The sequence below is a fragment of the Phalangium opilio genome, unplaced genomic scaffold (genome assembly GCF_054372755.1).
Source record: "Phalangium opilio isolate 3A_F unplaced genomic scaffold, DU_Popi_V2 ptg000369l_1, whole genome shotgun sequence".
In the NCBI taxonomy this organism is placed as follows: Eukaryota; Metazoa; Arthropoda; class Arachnida; order Opiliones; family Phalangiidae; genus Phalangium; species Phalangium opilio.
Window position 1 is genome coordinate 150,032 of NW_028324232.1, and position 13,952 is coordinate 163,983.

A 13,952-nucleotide genomic window follows, 5' to 3' on the forward strand; every position below is an offset into this window, starting at 1 on the left:
TCTCCTTGTCCTCGTCGTGTTGTGTTATTTGCTCGGATAGGAAACCTCGGATTTCACTCTCTCTAAAATTACTTCCGGGATTGAAATCTGACATTAAGCCAAAGCTATCAATCAAAACAACGTCGCCTTCCGATCGAATTTAAAGCCTCTTTTAATAACTTCGAAACGTTAATGAATTATATACTTCCGAGGTACATTTATTTATTATTAAAAAAATGAAATGCGGCTGGGAAATATATTTTATTATTTTTAATAAGTACACGCGTTTCAGAGTTTATCAGCGAGACGAATAGCGAGGACATGTAGCGTCTACTCGCATTAGCCTTATTAACATTTCCCCCTCTTTGTGTTTGTTTGCTCTGTCAGGATGCGCCGTTCACCGGGTCAACTCGGGTCACCCCTTAATGTCATCAAATGAATACTCGAATACCTTTATCTTAAGTTGCCATGGAAACACGCGCCCATTTCTAACCATTTTTATTTATTTATTTTTTATTCACGTGCAACGTTTTTTTGTTAATTCACGTGCAACGTTTTTTGTTAATTCACGTGCAACGTTTTTTCTTAATTCACGTGCAACGTTTTTTCTTAATTCACGTGCCACGTTTTTTTTTAATTCACGTGCCACGTTTTTTTTAATTCACGTGCCACGTTTCTTCTTAATTCACGTGCCACGTTTTTTCTTAATTCACGTGCAACGTTTTTTTTTTTGTTAATTCACGTGCCTTTCTTTCTCTAAAGAAAATGTTAATCGCACGAGACAATTACAAAGTTTTTGAATAATTTTTCTCGTGGCGCTTTTTTTTGAACACGTGCAGGTACCTTTCGCGCCAAAAGTGCGCGTGGATTTAATACGTATGGCACGTGCTTTAATTTTATTAGAGTTTTGTAATAGGTTTTAAGGAGGCCACTTTAGCCAAATGTGTCTGACCCAGTTTTTAAGTATTTTATACCAAAAGGTGTATATCCTGATAAAGTAACGGTGCACTGTGGCCTGCGAGGGACTATTAGTATGAAGCTAAATGATAATAAGGATTCCGAGGCTTGGCTGGCATCTCGGTTAAACGCTACGGGTGGTCGTCTGGGGGTGGGGGTGGAAAAGGGCCCAATGGAGTAAGAGAGGGGAAGGGGGGCCCCGCTAAAAATAGGCTTAACTCTGTTCGTTACGTAGGAAATGGGAACTAGGCAACATATACCGCGAACGTGTGCTTCCAACAAAGAGGTACGGAGGGAAGAGCTTAGAGCCTTAGACAATTACAAGAGGTCGGACAACTTATTTGTAAAACTATATTATTGAAATTTGTATCAATCAATCTCCTAAATAGCATCTCCTTTTTAATAGTACTTCAAACCTCGGTAGAGATGCTCTATAACAAAATTACCGGCAATTCTGAAGCGAACTGTGCGGTTAAAGTTAAGAAAACGGTGGAAGGGAGAGAAATAAATTTTTCTAGCCCATTTAGAGCGCTCCATAATTACGAGGATCATCTGAATAGACGTGTAAATGTCCGATCTCTTGTTTGTATCTGGCGAATTGTCGCGGCACGCGCGTCCCCCTACTTGCTTTCCGTATCTAACACGTCCGCCCTCTAATTTACCCCTCGCCGAGTTCCGAGGAAACTATATTGGGGCCGAACAAGAAGAGAGCTAGAGAGAGACGTGGACCCCAAAATGAACCCAATAGACACCCAAGTCTGCTAGGAGACACAAAATATCTCTCTTCTCTCCCCCTCCCCCTGGATACAACCCCCCTCCCACTTAAAGAACTAAAGCTCATACTTTGCTGTAAACATGATAATGACATCTCAAAGTCACCTATAGTTAAAGAGTTGAGAAATTGCATGGTCTCTTTTTTTTCAAAAAAAAGGGTCAAGAATTTTACAGAAATATATATTTGGTATACCTCGAGCGAAGAACTTCTGGTTGTGTCTTTAGCGTGTCCTCTCATTGCTTCAAATAGGGTAGATGAAGAGTCTCTCTTAGAGTGTTTTGTTATCCCCTAAATTAGGCCTGGCCAGATGGGCCTAGACTATTTTTTCCCTGGCGATTTTCTCTCTCTCCTTCTCTGGCTCGGGCGCGCCGAGTGCATTCTGGGATCATGTTCTCAACAAACTCCTCCTACTCTGTTATTTTTTTTACCCCTCCTGTCTTTATCGGGAGACTTTTGACAGTTTCCTGTCTGTCCATCAAATTCGACTATATGTTTATACAATTCTTTTAAAGCTCCTGGATACGAAAATAGTTTAATACTGGCGCGCGCGTGCAGCTATATGTAGATAGGAAGAAAAAAGGCGCGGAAAATATCCACGTGGTAGGATTAAAGAGCGCGTGCACTATTGCTATATTCCCGCCAAAAATTGTCATAGCGCGTGCGGCGGCGGATATGCCTTTCGACGTTTATGACAAGCTCGTGCTGCTGCTGCTGCCTTAAACTTTATATTTATTGAATGGCGCGAGAGATACAACCCCCCTCCCCCCCTTTATTTTTTTGAAGCACGTGTTTTTTTAAAAAAAGTGAGTTTCTTTGTTTCACGAGACAAACTTGCGAAGAATCGTCACGTGATACGGAAATGTTTTGAAACGAATGTGACGTGTCTTCCGTAATACACAGATATGCCGGTTTATGGAAGATTATCACCGCGCTGTTAAGAGTCAAGTTTTCTACTACAAGTTATATACTTTGTTCACCGCGTCAGTTCTCAATGCTCCAAAAGTTCCGTTACATTTTTTCTTTTTCGGGGGGTCTGTCTATTTTTCTGACGTGATCCCATCCCATCCTATACGGTATTTATTTTTTAAAGCGCGGTCCCCTTTGGCGGTTGGGGCCCCGGAGAGACGACATTCTAGCCCGGGCATTTGTTACCAATAATGGTGGTTTTAATATTTAACGGAAGAAATCGAGAAAAATAGGCCTTGACCTCCCGTTTCCATGGAAACCTAATCTTTACCTCGCGCCTAGCTCTATAGCTTTTCCCGCCAAATTTTATTTTTATTCTGGCGCGTGCAGCGTGACTTTTTGTAGCGCGCGAGACGTTTCCCGCCTTTATTACTTTGGCGCGAGATCTTAATACTTAATAGCGCGTGACGAAATGGTTAATAAGCACGCGGACGCCCTTGAAATCTAATACATTGCCCGCCCCCCATGCGCGTGCGCTATAAGAGTGAAAAATTAATTGCCATAGGGTGGATTAAAATTAGATTAATTATATACAATTGGGGGCTAAATATAAATATGTCTTTAGCCTAATTATACGGAATCTTTCAGGGACCAATATATTAGAATATATGGGGCCCCAAGGAAGGCGCGTAATTTTCTAAAATTATGCCCCCCCCCCTTTATAGTTTGACATTAAAATGACCCGAGTGGTTCTATTTCCTTAAGTTAATACAAAAAGACGCGGAAGAGTTAATTAGGCTAATTAGTAGGAAGAGGTCAGTTAAAATTTGGTTCTTTTCTTTTAAATAAAATGGCCAATTATCATTGCGAAAATTCAATCACACCCCCAAGATACGTTCTTTTCTAATATAAACGTAATTAACAAGGACCCTTTCTCGGGTACCCGGGTGCCTAAATGCTTGGAAAGCTATTAAGTTTCCTAGATCTTTGGCCTTCTCGAGGCCCTGCCTGGCTTTTTTCAAAGAGTGTCTTAGAGGTATAAAGGAAACCTGCAGTACCCTTTTTTGTTTAATGATCTTTGCTTCCTAATTATTTTTAATTGGCTTCTTTACCTAAATGCCCGAAGTAAGAGAGAGAAAAAGAGAGAAAGGAAGAGTTCGGGTTAAAACTCTCTTTAAGAGACAATTTCACTTCGTTAACAAGATCCTTCTTGGATTAAGGACCTGCGACGCTTAATTATACCGCCTATACTCGTTAACTAAGAAAGAAATTCATTTTAATTGAAGATTATTTAAACGCCTAGACTTATTTAAAGTATTTATTATTATTCACTTATGATCGGGAGAACTTGAGTAAATATACAGGGTGTTTATGAGAGGTTATGCCCCCAACCCCAAAAGGGACACAGTTTTCAAATCGCGAACATTGGGTACTGTTTTAGGAATTACCCCCTATTTAAATGAGCATTGCCTTTAAGTTTATAGTGTTCAATTTAAGGGGTTGTCCGTAAAATACTCTGGACAATCTTAACTCGGAAACACTGTCCCTCGGGGGGGGGGGACAAAAATAAAATCGGTTGGTCATAGAACATTTTCGATCGCCCAAAAGAACACGCCCCTTTTTTGTTTGTGATAGACTTATCAGCCTGTATACGTCATTGAGACATATCTCATGAAATAGAGATGAAATATTTTATCTGGCAGTGCAGTGCATGGTGGGAAGAAAATAAGTTTTATATCTTTAAAGAGGTTGATTGTATTCCGGTCACACCTCGATCCGTTCGCTCTCTGTCTTCGTGTTCGTTCTTCTTTTTTATCCTATGGGGGGATTTTAACGTCTCAACAGCGGTCTTTATTCCCACGTCAATATAACCCCATCCTCTCTCACTCTTTCTCGATATAACTCGATTACTTTGGCCTTTCTCTCTCTCTCTTAGTTCCAAAAGGGGAAATTTATATTTAGTATTAAAGAATGGGAACCTCTCGAAAAAGATCGCCAGGGAAATCGGGAAAAGGTTGCGGCACGCGCCCCCCCCCCCCGACAGTCACGATCCGATCAAGGATCACGTGACATTCAATTTGGCGCGAAATATTACCTTTCCTTTTTCTCGGGAGCGCGCGCGCTGCCCCCCCCCCACCCACGCGCCTCAAATAATTATTGGAAAAAGTATATAAAAGAAGAATTCACGCGCTTTAATTAAAGAAAAGCACGTGCGGCATCATTTTTCTCAATTTTGGCGCGAGATTTTATATTTGGCGCGAGATTTAAAATTGCGCGTGTTTTGAAAAGCCAATAAGGTCTCGAGACATCTCTTTAGGAATAATGGCGTGCGTGGGTTTGACATTAAGCCGACTTGAATTAAAGTCTCCGTGGCGGCGGCATCTTTGGCGCAATTATAATTAGGAAAAATTGTTCGCCCACCTGGAAATTTCGAGAGCTTTGCAAACTTTAGTTTTTCCTGACTATTATCCGAGCGAAGCTGCCGCTGCTGGGGTATATAATGTAAGCGAACGTTAAACAAACACTAATCTTATTTCATCCTATAAAGATAAAAAAGGTGAAGCGATGAGAACCAAAAAAAAAACCTCCTTAGTAATAATATGGAGAACGACTTGGGTTTTTTTTTTACTCTTTCCGCTTCTTTATTCTAACTAAATCTTGTCACCATAGCAACGCCAATCTGGCGCGCTCAACCTCGAGTGCTTTTTACTGATTATTTTAGCTCGCTTGCGCCAAGCCCCCCCCAAGCTTCAGGGGGGGGGGCAGGGTAAGAAAACGTGGCGCATGATAAAAAGTTTAGTTCGCATTTAAGTAGCGAGGGAAATCTTTAACGCTTGAAATATATTGGAGTGTATATGAAGCGCGTGCTTAGGATAAGGAAAAATAACAGTTTCAGTTTTAGTGTAAACCGGGCTCGGGGTGCGCGTGATTTGAGTGATGGCGTTGATGGGGTGCTCTGACATCTGTTGAGAGGGCGGGCGAGCGCCCTACCATACAATCCATATATATGACCCGAACCAGCCCCCCTCCCCTCCCCCTTCCAACGCGTGCTACAAACCTCCCAATACTTCTGTATAATAAATAGCCGCGGTCAACTGACTGAAACCTATACAGGGGGGGGGGGCTAGCTATAGCTTCAAGGGCAAATGTTAGTACTCTCGCAAATGGATGGAATCAGGGATAAATATGAATTACGATTATACAGTAAGGAAATCCCTAAAGGCTCAACTGGCAAAATTCTACCACCTCAATTTATACCGGTGTATATTTCTAACTTCATTTCGCTACACGAGCCCCCCCCCCAATAGCATCGCGAAACGTACATACAAAGAATACTCTCTTTGCCCTCTTTTTAACGCTATTTTTAAACTTGAATTATCTACTTTAGAACGAAAGTTATAAACAGTTAAATTTGAACTCGAAAATATATATTTGTTTTTCTCGTATAACAATTTTAATATCATTCACGGATAATTATGTTATTTGTAAAAGAAATTTCGTGGAATTTGTCGTAATAAATCTACAAAATGGCGTCGTTTTAAGGCTACTTTCGAAATTAATTTATCTTGATTAGAACCAAAGTTACGATAATATGAAACGATTTCGTTTAAAATGAATTCTGTAGGCACGACCCCCTTTGCATTTGGCGTATCCGTGGCCCCTGGAAAAAAGGGAGAGAGAGGGGGTGGGTGGGGATTGCCTTATGACACGACATATTTCTTTATCTTAACATTTGTTATTTGGCACGAAACGGAGATCGCGCTCTCTCAATCTCCTTTATCTTTTGTCCCTGTTTTCCTTTACGCATTCGAACCCGAGTTACCTTTGAGCGCACTGACAATTGAGTCTGTCATTTTAATATATATCTATCGGAATAAACCGTAAACGGCAAATAGTACTTACTCTCCAGAAGAGAGAGTGAGAGAGAGAGAGAGAGAGAGAGAGAGAGAGAGAGAGAGAGAGAGAGAGAGAGAGAGAGAGAGAGAGAGAGAGAGAGAGAGAGAGAGAGAGAGAGAGAGAGAGAGAGAGAGAGAGTCTAGCCCGAGCTGCAGACACTCTAATCGACAGATTTTCTACTTTGCGTAATCAGATTGCGTTTGCCGTTTCAACTGGCAACGTGTCAATACGTGAAATACGCCGGGATACGAACTTAACCGGTTGTTTATTTAATCCGAGGCCGCCTTTCTTAACATTAATCATTGTAAAGTGAACGGATGGCGCGCGCGCGTGCAGTCATTTTTGAAATCACGAGAATCGCTTAATATAATTGACACCTTAATGTATATAGGCTATAGGAATTAAATTACTATACCTGTATATTAACAATATATACATTATATAATTTTATTTATAATTATTTATTTAGCCTAATGTGGTTTAAAAATACAAATATGTTTTGTATTCAAAACTTTGGGGGTTGTATTTCTTATCACACCCGTATATGTGGCGTTTTATCAAATACAAATTAAATTTTAATCCGTGATACATTAATATTTTAATTCAATTTAAGATTGTAATTGAAATTAGTTCGGAAGATAATTTGGGAAAGTTCTTCTCTTCAATTTCATTTCCAATAGTTTTTAAATAGGTTTGTGAAAGAGAAGGAGGTTTGGGGGTTGCTAGTGTTAAATGAAAGGAGTCCGTGGTGTGGGGGGGTGCAGGGGGGAAGAGTCATTTTGACTGTGTGCATGGCGGCGTCTCTCGTTCTATCTCGATTTGATTAATGCAGTTTTTATCCCGAATCGATCAAGTATCGGAATATTCTTTTTTTCTCTCTCTCCCTTCTCTTCTTCTTTAGTTTAAAAATTCCATTGTTCAAAGTTTTGAAGATCAATGAACAACACGATAAAAGGAATGGCTCACTTTCCCCCCCCCGCTCCTACCTCTGTAAACCACGCCCTAAAACTATAAGGCTATACGTAACCAAATGGGACTCTTTTACCCATTAAAATCTAGGAGGTAAAGACCCCAACTTGGAAACCCGGCTCCGTTAAAACTTATACGGAAAGCTAGCTAGTCGATAAACGTTTCAAGAACAGCAAAAAATAATAATTAAGTTTCCATATATATACCTATATTTTATTTTGAACAATGGATTTTTAATATTTAAAATTATGGATTGTTTTTGCGCGTGATGTTATGTTCTTTAAAAAGAAAATATTATTGGGAGCACGTGATTTGAGTTCACGCGCACTTTTTTAATCTTCTTTTTCGTTACATTTTCACGTGTTTTCTTTTATTAGCACGTGATGTTATGTTCTTTTTTATTAAACAATATTAGAGCACGAGATTTGAGTTCACGCGCTCTTTTTTAATCTTCTTTTTCACGTGTTTTCTTTTATTATCACGTGATTTTATGTTCATTTTTTTCTAACAATATTGGAGCACGAGATTTGAGTTCACGCGCACCTTTTTTAATCTACTTTTTCACGTGTTTTCTTTTATTAGCGCGTGAATGAATTTCACGTGGTGTAAATGAATTTAGTTTAAATCTTTTATCCGATAGAATTATTATTTATAGGTCAACTAGTTCGGAAATGGCCTATTAATCGGTTGACCCTTTCGCAAAGTTCAATATCGGCCTTTCGATTTCTTTACTCTTTTAATGGTCTTTAAGATTACAAATCCATTGTTTAAAAGTCGAGATGAAGAAGGACGTATCTCTGGGCTTTGGATAGCGGGCGACTTAAGTTCTTTTGGAAGTCAGGTGCGCGCGACTGTTCCGTGTCCTCGAAACGATTTTGGACATTCTTTATTTATTTAGATGGGATTATTAGGAGCTTCGCTGCTATAGAGCCTGCAGTCGTAAAGGCATTATTTCCCCGGGGTTATTACCCCAGTTCGCCACCAATCGAGTAATGATACGAAAACGGGGGTGAATTGGAAGGGACGTAAGTGGATTAAGGTTTCCACCGTATTAAATGGGTTTGAACGAACTAAATTCCCTTCTGGCTTAAAAAGCTTTGAAATAAATTGACGATAAATGTTTCAGTTTAAATTTAAACTTGACATAGTATATAGGCTTAATTCGCATTTAAATCTCAATTGAATTATCATGGATCTTTTGCTACAGGGAGGGGCTATATTTAATTATTGCTTAATTCATATTAAAATTAAATATTACCATTATAATATTCAATGGCGCCTGCTGGGTGATTTCCCCCTTAAGCACTACTAGTGTATCGCGTGATAAACACTTCTACAGGGGCCCATTGAAATAACATGGGCTGGTAAACCCCTGAATGTCGTCTTCCCCAAAATACCCGAATAAACTTGGATCATACTTGTAATTTATAAACTTTAAATGAAGCTAATGGTTTTAAGCCTTATTTTAAATTAGTTTTGCCGTATTTTTCGTTGCTGTAGTAGAGTGTGGACGTGCTTGTTGGACGGACGACGTTGTAATCGAAAATACGCGTTTAGAGTCAGTCATTTAGTGTCGCGTTACATTTTAACAGGAATAACCACTTTGGGAGGACGTGGACGTGGAGTGCAGCGTGTTTAAGAAAATATATATATATATATATAATGTATTTGAATCGTGGCTTATGCCCCGCCCTCTTTAGAAACGACACGGAAAATGAATAAACTTAGTAACTAATAGTAACCCTTAGTAGAGCACCTTACTCTCTCGTATTTTGGACCAGAGACCCGTCACTTTCAGCGCACAATCGACTCCTAGGAGCGAATGGTTTATTACTCCTAGCATTATTATTTTTTTTTTTTTTTTTAGATAAGTTAGAATCTCGAGCCCACGCGGATTTTTTTTTTTTCTTTTTCTTTTGATTTACGATCTGAAAAAATCTTAATACTCCATTCCTATTGGCTTACGCCGGTAGAGATTAAAATCAAGCACGTGCCGGGGTTTTTTTGGCGCGAAAACCGCGCGCGCTCTTATAAAAAATGATCGTATATGTATATATAAAAATCTCGAGGACTATATACGATCCCGGCATTTTATAAAACTAGGTTAAAAGAATTACATATTGAGGGCTCGGATACTCGCGTACTCCTAAAATGAAATATAAAATATTACGCTAACATTAAAACATATATAAAGATTAATTATTATACATGAAATATCCGATCCCACGGTTTATTTTTCTTTCAATTTTTTTAAAAAAATCGTCAAACATTTTATAAATAATTTTAAAGAAAGTATTCGAGCCCTCGGGTTGAAGTTTTCCTAAGGAGGTCGCGGTTACTTTGAGCACATTTTTATTAGCAATCAGACCACGTTTTGACCATTTTTGCTTTCTGGCGGGTAAAGGATTGATTCGGAACTAAGTTCGCGTGACCCGTGCGCGCGCATCCCCCATAATACCTCGCGACCTAACTATATACACCGCTAATCTAAAACTACTCAAAAGAATAAAAAAATGAGACCCAAATATCGAGAGGGCGTTTCTATTACTAAAAACCAGGAATGAATACAATTAATAAGAATAATTGCGACCCCGTTAATTTTTACGCGAGTTTTGTAGAATTACTAACCGTGATTTCATTGGTTCGTTAAAATTCATCATACATAATGATTAGTCTATAGCTCCTCCCACAAAATTCGCCTAGATGCGTTGAGTAATTCCATGATTCTTAGTAGCCGTATGCATTCCTGGTTAAACCTCTTCCACTAAAATAATGGGAAATTTGAAGCGAATTTATCAAGTTCTGCTTCCACTTTAAACGCATTTTGCGAGTAATTAGTCTTGATTTTAAGCCTAAATATTGATCGAGAATTTAGTGACTTACCCCTTGACCTTTTGAAGGAAATAAAAACCTGATATTTTAAACTTTTAAAGGTTATTTTTAAATCCGAAATGTCTTAAATGAAACGAAATTTAAACTTACTTGGAATTGGGTTCAAGTTTGTGTTTATCTCGAATCTAGGCTTGATACCGAGATACCCATATATATGGATATATTTACAATCTTGGAAAGGCTCGTTTTCCCATAGAAACCTATAGTAATCGTTGCGTAATCTAAGACTGCAAAGGTTAAATTTTTTTTTTTTTGCTCTCTCGCCTTTTTAGAAAGTGAATCGAAAAAGAAGATCTTCGAATGTTTCTGGAGAAAAAAGGTTTTGGGGTTGAATTCTTAGAAGAGTCACTCAGCCGCTTAGAACTTAAAGGTATTGTCAGCGCTATGTTTAGCGAGTCAGCGCTTAAAAGCGCCCGTAAGCGCCTTGGCCCTTTTATTTTTGTGTAAAAGGAAAAAACCCTGGGATGACAATGATAGAACGGTTAAATGTCAGACGACAACCCGCGCACGTGGATTTCGAATTGGAAATTTTAGTTCGCCTCTTTCGAGGTAATAGAGAAATGTTAGGGGGGAGAGTTGTATAAGGCCAATATTTTAGATAAGAATACCTTTTATCTTTATTCATGGATTAGGTCGCGAATAGCGATAGATACGGGTGTTTTGTGTTTGTGTCGCCTCGAGTAATGTCAGTATATTGGGGGAAATACGGCCGAATTTTACCCAAGAATACCTTTATCTTTATTAACCCTTTCCACATTAATACCGCGTGTTTTATTTTGTTCGTGGTGTAAGAAGTAACGAAGGAATATTAGGGAATAAGGTAAAATAGTGGCTCTAACTAAAACTACGGAGTTGCGCTTTGATTTTATTAAAGTATTACGCCTCGTATTGTGTCTTTCCATCGGTTGTCTGATGCGAAGAAAGAACCTTCTTCTAAAGCAGAAAACTTTTAGAGTGCTTGGCTTGTTTACCCGGACCATCTAACCCCGTCCCGAACCCCCCTCATCTACTTCTTATCAGGGGGACGAACCCCAGCAACGCACCCACACTCGCTTCAATTTTAAATTTCAATTCGGAAATTAACCCAAAATTAATTTTACCCTGACATTCAAGTACCCCTCGATAGTATATTAAACGTGTTTTCCTTTATAATCGTTAATTAATTAATTAATTGTTTGTTTGATATATACTAATTTTTACGACATTTATACTTAGAGACAGACCAAAAGGTTAAAGAAATTCCAGGTAGATTAAGTCATTAAACGCGTTTGCCCCATGCCGCTTACTTATAACATATCCGAGTCCCCAATTAAAGATTTTTCCCTACATATAATGTAGAGCGCGCGCTAAGAATAGCTTTTAACACGAAACTCTAGCTTTGAATTCGTTAAGATTACAAAAGAGAGAGAGAGGAGTGGTGTCCCGTTCCGTTTTCGTTCGTTTATTTAGAAACAATAGGCGGGAGGCTGGGGCTTATGAAATGTATTTTCATAATGTTTAGCCTTCGCTTTTAATGGCTTCTTTGAGCACGCGCGCGCCAATTCTCGGAACACGTATTACGAGGCGCGTGCTAAACAGTACAACTCACACCCCGAAAGAGCGCGAGCTCAAAAAATAACAAATTAAATGCGCGAGACCGCACGCGCCTTTTGGAAATTTCAGAGGGGTCGGATATTATATTCCCGCCTAAAGTCAAAAGTAAAATAAATTTCTCATTTTTTCTCACGTGTTATTCGGTTTGCAATATTTTGGAAGCGTTTAGCATTAGCAAAACTTAAATAGTTTGTTTTGGACTTTACTTGGCAATTCATTTATTATATATGCTATATTAAAATAGGTCGTAAGGATTTAATCCCCTTTTGAGAAATTACAGTGTTGGTTTAATACTTTGATTAAGTTTAATTAAAGCTCCCCCCCCCCTCTTTGGCTAATAATCCCCGTCGACTCTATCATTAAATCGACGCGCACTTAATACGTATAATTTTCGAGCAAAGCGTGAGCTCCACTGCCGCCTATAGTTTTACAGCTTTTAATAAAAACACACGGAGAAAAATATCCCGTTTTATGTCTGGAAATAAAATCTGCGCGTGAATTTACAAAATTATTTTATGAATATTAAAAAGGATTTTAATTTATAAACTATTTATTCGTTACTTGGCCGTATGTTAAAATCGGAGTGTAATTAATTCAATATTCATGGGGAAAAATAGATAAAATTCTTTGCAAAGGGTTAAAGGCGTATCATTGGGAATGAAAGTTGGCCCAATGCCAAAATTGTGACGTAATAAAATAGCCTTTAGTTCATTTGCGTAATACCCCAAAAGAGCTCCCCCAAAAAAGAAAATAAGAAATAATAAAAAGAAGGTTTTGGGAAATTTCTTTTGAAAGGAGGAATTCTGGTAGCGTTAGTAGTTTCCTTATGGTATTTTTTCCCCCATAACATCGTAATGGAATGTTCCTCCCCCGTACTACTTTTATTCCCAGCAGCACCCGCAACAACAAAAGCTTTGCGGGTCAAGAAATAGAACGAGACCGTGACCTATTAACCCCGGGACACCACCACGTCATTCTAACCCCATTCTAAGACAGTTAGCGAGTATCCAACCCCCCTCCCCCCACTGGAGAAAAAGTCAATTTTAAGCCTTTGCTGACGCATTTTTTTTATATCTGCAAATATAATCTAGTCCTTTAGTTTCCCTTTAAGAATGGCTGGCAACACTTGTCGGCGCACTAACTAAATCACCTGTTATTTTGCTGACCATTTTTCTAAGGGGCCCCCGATGCAATAACAGGGTGTAGGAGGGGGTCCACTCTCGTTTCCCTTGACCATTATTCCCACTGAGATCTACGCCAACAATGGCCCCGCCAATGGGGTCCCTAATTAGGGACCCGGCAATACACTATACAATCCTATTGAATATTAAGGCCCAACAGTACATGCAGAGACTTCAATTGGCCGGGGGGAGAGGGAAAGGGGGAAAGGAACCACATAGAAAAAAAAAAAGAGATGATATGAAAACTAAGATGAAAGGTAATTTGACGCGGGACGGACTCTTTCATCCAATGGGGCTCCCCCCCCAAACCCCCATTGCATACCTCATCACGGATGAGAGAAATGGCGGGGAAAAAAAACTAAGGGGGGGTCCACAAATATCTGCCTTAATGACCGCGAGCACTCTTCAGCGAGCGTCCGGCCCCTAGGGCCTCATTACCCCTAGACAACCCCCGGATATAAAAAGGGGTCCCTCTCCCTGGCATTTTGGGAGCCCTTCTTTAGACGGTAGCCATCTTGATGGGCTTTTCATAGTGAGATTGCGCCAAAGGTTAAAGGATACTATAAGATTTGTTATTAAGGGGGGACAGGGTGTATATCCCCCTCCCCACATGGATGGGGATATAAGGGTTACACTTCAGGCGGGGGCCCCCAGACACAGACGCATTCCCGCTTCCTAGCATTGATCTTTTACGCTCATTATGAGAGTCGGCCGGGGCCCAGAAAGAAGAACCTAGACTGTGCATGGGACTGATGTAACTGCTATATATATAGGGTCACCCTATCAAAAGACGCCTTTTTTAC

At 39.5% G+C, this 13,952-nt stretch overlaps 2 protein-coding genes across 3 annotated transcripts in view; one reads left to right on the plus strand and one right to left on the minus strand.

Moving 5' to 3' along the window:
- The window catches only part of LOC149597166 (protein O-mannosyl-transferase TMTC1-like), a 58,175-nt gene that overhangs the window by 39,545 nt on the left and 4,678 nt on the right, over positions 1 to 13,952 (minus strand). The gene's annotated exons all lie outside the window — the stretch shown is intronic.
- The window catches only part of LOC149597167 (prolyl 3-hydroxylase 2-like), a 111,610-nt gene that overhangs the window by 36,276 nt on the left and 61,382 nt on the right, over positions 1 to 13,952 (plus strand). The window contains exon 2 of one of the 2 annotated variants that reach the window (XM_089861206.1): positions 10,648 to 10,745. The exons of the other annotated variant lie outside the window; for it this stretch is intronic. The gene's annotated coding sequence lies outside the window, so the exon portion shown is untranslated. The remainder of the gene's footprint in view (positions 1 to 10,647; positions 10,746 to 13,952) is intronic. 2 annotated transcript variants of the gene reach the window in all.